General features: G+C 41.9%; 1 pseudogene; it reads left to right on the top strand.

Annotated features, from left to right (window-relative positions):
- The first annotated feature begins 4,392 nt into the window (after positions 1-4,392).
- Positions 4,393-6,306, top strand: LOC148022384 (uncharacterized; annotated as a pseudogene).
- Positions 6,307-7,387: the final 1,081 nt, after the last annotated feature.

The following is a 7,387-nucleotide window of genomic DNA, read 5'->3' as shown; positions in this document are numbered from 1 at the left end:
CAATTTTGGACATTTATTTGCTGCTAGAATATTCAAGGCTGAAGCTCATTTTCTTATGTTTGGATATGCCTATTGGATTCAGGCTATGTCCTAGATATATATATTGATGTAGTGACTCTTGGGGATAGACATAGAGCTTGGATTTGCTCTCGGATCATTGGTTGAGCTTGAGCTTGCTTCACATAGCATTTGGATCTCCATCTTTGATATACTTATGGCATGTACTTTGCTTAGTTTGATCGGTCTTGACATGATTGGCTTATGCCATCTCTATACATGCTATTTACATTGTCTTAGAGTTGATTGCTACTTCGTCTTACTTGGGATTTTGATTGCCCAAAGCTTACTTTGCCTATTTTTGGGCTTGCCAGAGTTACAATTTTGGATGTACTTGATGTTTATGGATGCTATGTATGGATGTTACAGAGCCTATATGCTCAGGATATCTCATTGATGCTTGATCTTGGACACTTGTTACTGGTGCACTCTTACATGGTTTGTTCGAGCTTTCTTGGTTGACAGTTACGGCTTTTGTGCCAGTGGGAGCATCTTGATATGCTTGACAGACATAGAGAAAGTGGGCTTATGCTACTTGAGTATTTAGATATTTGAGACTGGGATCTTCAATTGGATGTTACATGGTTGATATGTCGTCGTCCTCACAGATGTACTTGGGCTGATTTGAGCTTTGCACCTCCTGAGCAGACGCCTATTTGTGTCAGGTCTTGCCAGTGTTGTGTACACTTTGCCCTATTACACAAGGGGTGTGCTAGCTTCAAATTCATTTGACATGCTTGGGTGTTTTCTCGATGCATGTATGACTGTCACTTGCTAATTTATGCCCCACTTGATGCCAGTTATGCTTTGATAGTCAATGATTGACTTGGTGCATTCATTTTGTTTAGAGTTTACTCTCATTGTACCTGGCTGTAATTTATTATAGCAAGCAGTTATGAATGGATTGTGATGTATTTTTTATGTTGAATCATCCTGATTTTATGTATTTTTTATGGTATTTGGCAGGCAACATCATTAGCTATAAGTTGGTGATCATTTTGCCTTGGTTTTGGTGGTATTTTGGCTCTTTACAATAGAAAACAACAAGCAGTTTTGAACTGTCTGCATTGTTTTGGACTGCAGTATGACATCTTCTTCGACTGACAGTGCTATCTTCAACATCACTAAGCTTGATGGTATGAATTATGCCTATTGGAGGAGCCAAGTTTGATAGGTATTGGTGCAGAAATCACATATAAAACCACTAAGGTTGAGTGGAGAGTAGCTTGAAACTATGATTGATGATGAATCATTAGAGCTTGATGAGTTATGCAAGTCCACTCTCATCTTGTCTCTCACTAAACATGTGCATTACAATGTGGTTGAGGAAGCACAGAGTGCTTGGAAACTTTGGGATACGATCAAAAACCTTTATGACAAGAAAAGTCCAACAAGTCAGATGCATTGGTTGAAGCAACTTATGGACCTACTTATGAAGGAGAATATGACGATGTTTGCTATTTTGAGCCAGTTCCATGCTATTCTCAAGAACTCGACTTCGTAGAGTATTACCTTCAATGATGAGGTTACTCTATTGTTTTTGCTTGGGACTCAGAGTGAGTCATGGGATGTATTTTGCACTACCTTATGTGCCCCTGCTACTATTTTGAACTTGCCTGATGTAGAGAGTGCTCTTCTGTAGGAAGAGATCAACCGTAAGAACTTGGATGCCTCTCATGTGTTGCATGCTTTGATTATTAGAGGCAGAGATGGTAATGGAAAGAATGACCATGGGAATGGCCGTGGCAGAGACTCGCAGAAGTCTAGGTCTAAGTCACGTAGTAAGTTGCACATGGGAGAAATGCTAATGTGACATGTCATCATTGCAACAAGAAGGGACATATATGCCCATAATGTCATGAGTTGCACAATGAGAAGCATAAAGAGAAGGGAAAAGAAAAAGTACAGGAAAAGTCCTCTGATCGTAGCATGGTACCTGCAAAATCTAGTGTGAAAATCAAGGAAATAAATATCATTCAGACTGATGACTCCGATAGGGAGTACATACTAGCATCTAGTTTCTGTGATGCTGTGATGTTGACCGAGGTTCACTCTATGTATACGTAATGCTGGCTTTTGGATTCTAGTGCTTCATTTTATGTTACACTAGACCGTGAGTGGTTCCATTCCTACCACACTATCTTTGGTTTGATTCGCTTAGGTGATGACATGTCACTTGCTACTGTTGGCATTGGGGATGTATGACTGCAATAGTTCTCTACTGGCAGTACTTTTCTGTTACATGATGTACGTCATGTACCTATGCTCACACATAATCTTATGTTTGCAGGGCAGCTTGATGATGCTGGGTTTCATGTTGATGGGCCCTCTGTTGACCATGCTTTGTCAGTGGGTTCTATCCCACATGTATCTCTTTGGCATGCTTGTTTGGGCCATATGGGAATGAAAATGCTTTTTGGTTTGCTGTATTTACTGTCCCTTGACTATACATGTTTTGATTCATGTGAGCATTGTCTTTATATGGATGATAGACTAGGAATACACATAAGAAGTCTAGTAGGACACACATGAGTGAGCCCTTGGCATTGGTACATTTGGATGTTTGTGGGCCCACACCCTGTCAATCTATGGGTAGTGCAAAGTATTTGTGGCATTTATTGATGATTTTTTGTGTAAAGTTTGGGCTTATCCCATTAAGCTTAAGCTAGATGTCTTGGCTGTGTTTCAGAAATGGCTTGCATTGGTTGAGAACCAGATTGGTAGGCATAGGTTGAAATGCCTTAGGATTGAAAATGGGGGAGAATATGTGTCACGTTCCTTTGGGCAGCTATATGACTAGAGGGGTATTAAGCATTAGTTGACCGCCCCCTATACCCCACGCTAGATTGGTTTGGCTGAGTGGATGAATAGAACTATCTAGGAGTGTGTACATAGTATGCTTAGCCATGCAGGCCTACCACAGAGCTTTCGGGTTGAGGCATTCAGTACAACTGTGCATATCATAAATAGATTACCTTTCAGTGGTTTAGATTTCCAGGTTGCAAAGGAGGTATGGACTGCCGTCTTATGCGCATCTATATGTCTTTGGATGAGAGACATTTTGCCATGTGCCCAAAGACAAGAATACCAAGTTGGATCCTAAGAATGTCAAATGCATTTTCCTTGGCTATGGGGATGCAGGTGAGATGGGTTACCACCTCTGGGATTCACAAGCACGGAAAGTCATCCGTAGCCATGATGTAGTCTTCCATAAAGATAAGATGCATTAGTAGCCTGAGAAGGTGGTAGAGATACGCAAGGTTATATTCCAAGAGGAGCCACGTGCTTCTATACAACTAGTTGGACAGCCTGCAATAGCAGTTGGTACACATAGCTAGGGTGTTGGACAGGATTTTGGACAAGCAACAGAGCCCACAATGAGACAGTCTACTAGAGATAGACCTCCCCCTGATAGATTTGAGCCCTCGATGCATTATGTCTTGGTTATAGATGCAGGAGAGCCTCTCACCTATGATGAGGCTATGTGCAAGGGTGACAATCACTCCTAGGAGAGGGCTATGCAGTGTGAGACTCTGGACTCGATGCATAAGAATATGACTTGGGATTTGGTTGCATTGGCTAAAGGCAAGAAGGCTTTGCTGTGCAAATGGGTGTACAAGTTGAAAAGTACCCCTAGAAACCCCAAGCCGGCTTATAAGGCAAGACTTGTTGATAAGGGTTTTAAACATGAGCGTGGAGTTGACTTTGATAAAGTTTTTTCTCCAGTGGTCAAGATAACCACCCTACACTTGGTTTTGGTCATAGTCGTGCAACTTGACTTGGACATGTATCAGATGGATGTCAAGACTGCATTTTTACATGGGGATTTGCATGATGAGATTTACATGGAGCACCCTAAGGGCTTTGTAGAACCTGGTAGGGAGCACCTATTGTGCAAGTTGAAGAAAAGTTTTTATGGCTTGAAGCTGCCCTTTCAAGGTGCAAATTGAGTACAAAGACGATCTCCATGATGTCACTATACGAGTCCATGGACCACACAAGGGTCATGTACCTGGATCTCGTGCCGACTTGTATCACTTGCCGGTGCATCCAACTGTGATTGATTGTTGCAAGGATAACCTGTTTGACGTTGGGACATGTCGGCACGTCGCGAAGATGAGCCTTAGCAAGGAGCGATTTCATTTGAAAAATGCCTCTCCATTGGATCGTGTCATTTATAGGTTCTTCATGGTACCAAGGGAGGTACAGACACTATCATATCAAATTCGAACTGAAGGTATGTTACCTTCTAAGCCATTGTCTATGATATTAGGTTGCTTTGAGCGTCAATGTTCTACGTGTCGTCCTGTTGTAGGCAAACTTGCGAAGGATGATTGGACGGCAATGTATTTGGAGGCTCTCCGTCTACGAGATCAAAACAAGGTATTTGACATATTCTCATAAATGTTTATAAGCTGCAAAAATTAGTACATCTATTTGATACTATCATCTACATGGTCTTTTAGGTACTCTATTGCCAACCATACAATCCTCATGCCATAGAGGACAAGGACAAACCATTCGTATTGATAGTCCAGGACGAATGGATGTTGCAAATGAGTAAGAGGTTCTCAAAGAACAATGCTTGGGCAATCGATAGCACATTCAAGACCAATGTGTTTGGTCTTCCGCTTTATGCGGCGGTTTTACCAAACCAACATGGGGTGGGTATCCCTATTTGGTTTATGCTATGCACTAGTGACAATGGGTCAAACCAAGAGATTATGGCTTTGCAAATCACCATGAGACTAGTCCTCTCTAGGATGGGAGATATTCGCCCTGCTGCCTGGTGATCGATAAGTCCCAGCCAGAGCTAGAGGCGCTCTCGAAGGTTGTTCTAGAAGACCCTCATTGTTGGACCACTAACTACCTTGGTGGCAACAAATGTCAACGAGCATGCCATATTATTCTATGCTGGTTCCACACAAAGAAAGCATGGGTTGAAAATCTCTTGCCACAGGTACACCTTTTCAATACCATTTTACTTTTAAGCATTGCCTTTTTGTGAATTCCATGAGTTTGATAGTGAGTACTTCACATGTTCTTGCATGAATCAAGGTCCCTACAGATGAGCGCGATCATGTGTATGCCTCTTTGTCCAATCTTATGCATTGCCCTACAGAGTCGCAGTTTGATGATATGTTTGAGCAATTGCTTCATCATTATTCCGCTCATCCAAACGTGATCCGATACGTTACCAATGGATGGTGTGGGAAAGATTGTATTTGGCGTGCAAGATGGCCCAAGTTTGGTCGCATGTTTCCACATGGCAATGTCGACACAACCAACCTCATTGAGAGACTTTGGCAATATATCAAGTACACTCTACTTGATGCTAGGATCAACAGGTCCATTTTGGATCTGTTGCACGCCCTTGTTGGTGACTCGTCGTCGGGTTCTAGAATGGGTGGATCGGCTTTGGAGTTTTTCAAGCAAAAGCAAGAGATAGGTAATGTGGTCAATTTCCTTTCTATTTGCACATTTGACCTTTCCTTGAAATGCATTGTTGTCTTATACATGTTTTTTATGCCAGCTGATTCTGAGCGCTTCAAAGTCTATGGGTCAAGCAAGAGTCATACGGCTAGATTGGCAGCAGGGGAGAAGATTTTTCAGCGGTATGAGCAAGCTCCCTCCTCTCTTCAAGTCATTAACGAGGGGACCATGTTGTTTAAAATAGCGAGCACAACCCAATGTGCAAAATGGTATCATGTAAGTGTACAATCAAACTACTGTGATTGCCCTGATTGGTCGACTGACTGTAAACATCTTCATGGTTTGAGGCTCATCTTGAGGAGCTATTTTCCTCACCTTCATGAGGTTCTCCCCATCATCGATAGTGCGCATGCCTTTGATGACATAAAGGAAAGACCAGGTGGCGATGAAATCACAGGATTGGAGAGATCAGCTTCCGATGGTGGCGTGCAGGAAGGGGAACTCATGTCCTCCATCACAGACTTTAGAGGCCTCCTTCAAAGGATCGAGGATGGGATTCCATCCTACACAGCGGCACAGATGGATGCTTGTATGCACCAACTGGAAAGTGCTAAAGAGTCTCTTGTTCACATGTTCACATCACAGGAGATTGACATGCCTAAAAAGGGTGGGATCTATCAGATCCAGGAAAATTTCACACAGACGCGCCTAGGGCATGGCAAGGATCATCGACATTGTCCAAATGAGAGGGGGGAGTCCTCATCACAACCCAAGCGTCCATCTATTATAGGCGTGTTAAGGCGCAAGCATCAATGAGGGAGGGGTCGTGTAAGGTTTAGCCCAAAACCGTGGATATATTGTCCTCATTGCTGCACCAAAACATTTTTGGTGGACCCTCTCGCAGTGTATTCATGCAATACTTGCCATGCACTGCTCCCTCTATCCTTGCGGTATGCTCCTCGTCCAGCGGATTCTATCTTGATCGGCAGGGCGGTGCGATTGTATGGTGAGTCTTACATTGGCAGTTGTCGTATTTTGTATTGCACCTACAACAGTGAGAATGAGGAGCGTCAATTTTCTCTCTCGTTCCCTGATGGGTCCACGATCACAGAAGTCTTGGCATCTAGGTTCCGAATGTTTGTAGTGTACACATGATTGTCCATCTAATGGATAACGTTCTCCTGGATTTTATCTTGCTCTATTTGCAGGAATTAGCTAGTTTTTATGGTGGTGTCTTGGATTTTATGGTGGTGTCTTGGATTTTATGGTAGTGTCGTATTGGATAATTATCTAATTCTATTATTTAGAAATTAGTGTGTATATTTAGCAACACATCCAACATGTTATTTCTTATCACTACATGTTCATGTAATCCAAATGTGACATGCTTTCATGTTTAAAGAGTTGCACAAATATTGATAGCTTAAGTTAGTAATGATGGGTGCATTGTTGGGAAGCATAATTGACACATGTGATAAAGCAAGTTGAAGCTATGTTATATTTTATTATTCATGTGTGTAGCACCAACTAAGAGAGAGGGGTGTGTGTGTGTGTGTGTGTAGTAACTCTATTGAAAGGGCTACTATGAATTAATGAGATGAAACACTTACTGGATATTAGTGACTTTGTTTTCTAGTCATATATGCCAAAAAGATGCACTCCAAAATGATAACTATCTAGATGGAACACACTTTAACAAATTGACTCATGTGATAAAGCAAGAAGAAGCTACATCCAATTTTCTTATAATGAAAATGCATGGGTCCATTCCAAAAGATGCATGAGTTCAATTCATGTTCCAAAGGTCAATTTGAGAGAGAGAGAGAGATAAGATCAATTAATGATTTCTAAACCACACATCCTATGGAATAATGTAACAAAGTACTATGGTGCAATG

This window comes from Lygodium microphyllum, chromosome 17, assembly GCF_053477565.2.
Source record: "Lygodium microphyllum isolate KBCC chromosome 17, Lygodium_microphyllum_v1.1.10, whole genome shotgun sequence".
NCBI classification, from domain to species: domain Eukaryota; kingdom Viridiplantae; phylum Streptophyta; class Polypodiopsida; order Schizaeales; family Lygodiaceae; genus Lygodium; species Lygodium microphyllum.
This window is presented reverse-complemented; position numbering and strand designations above follow the sequence as displayed.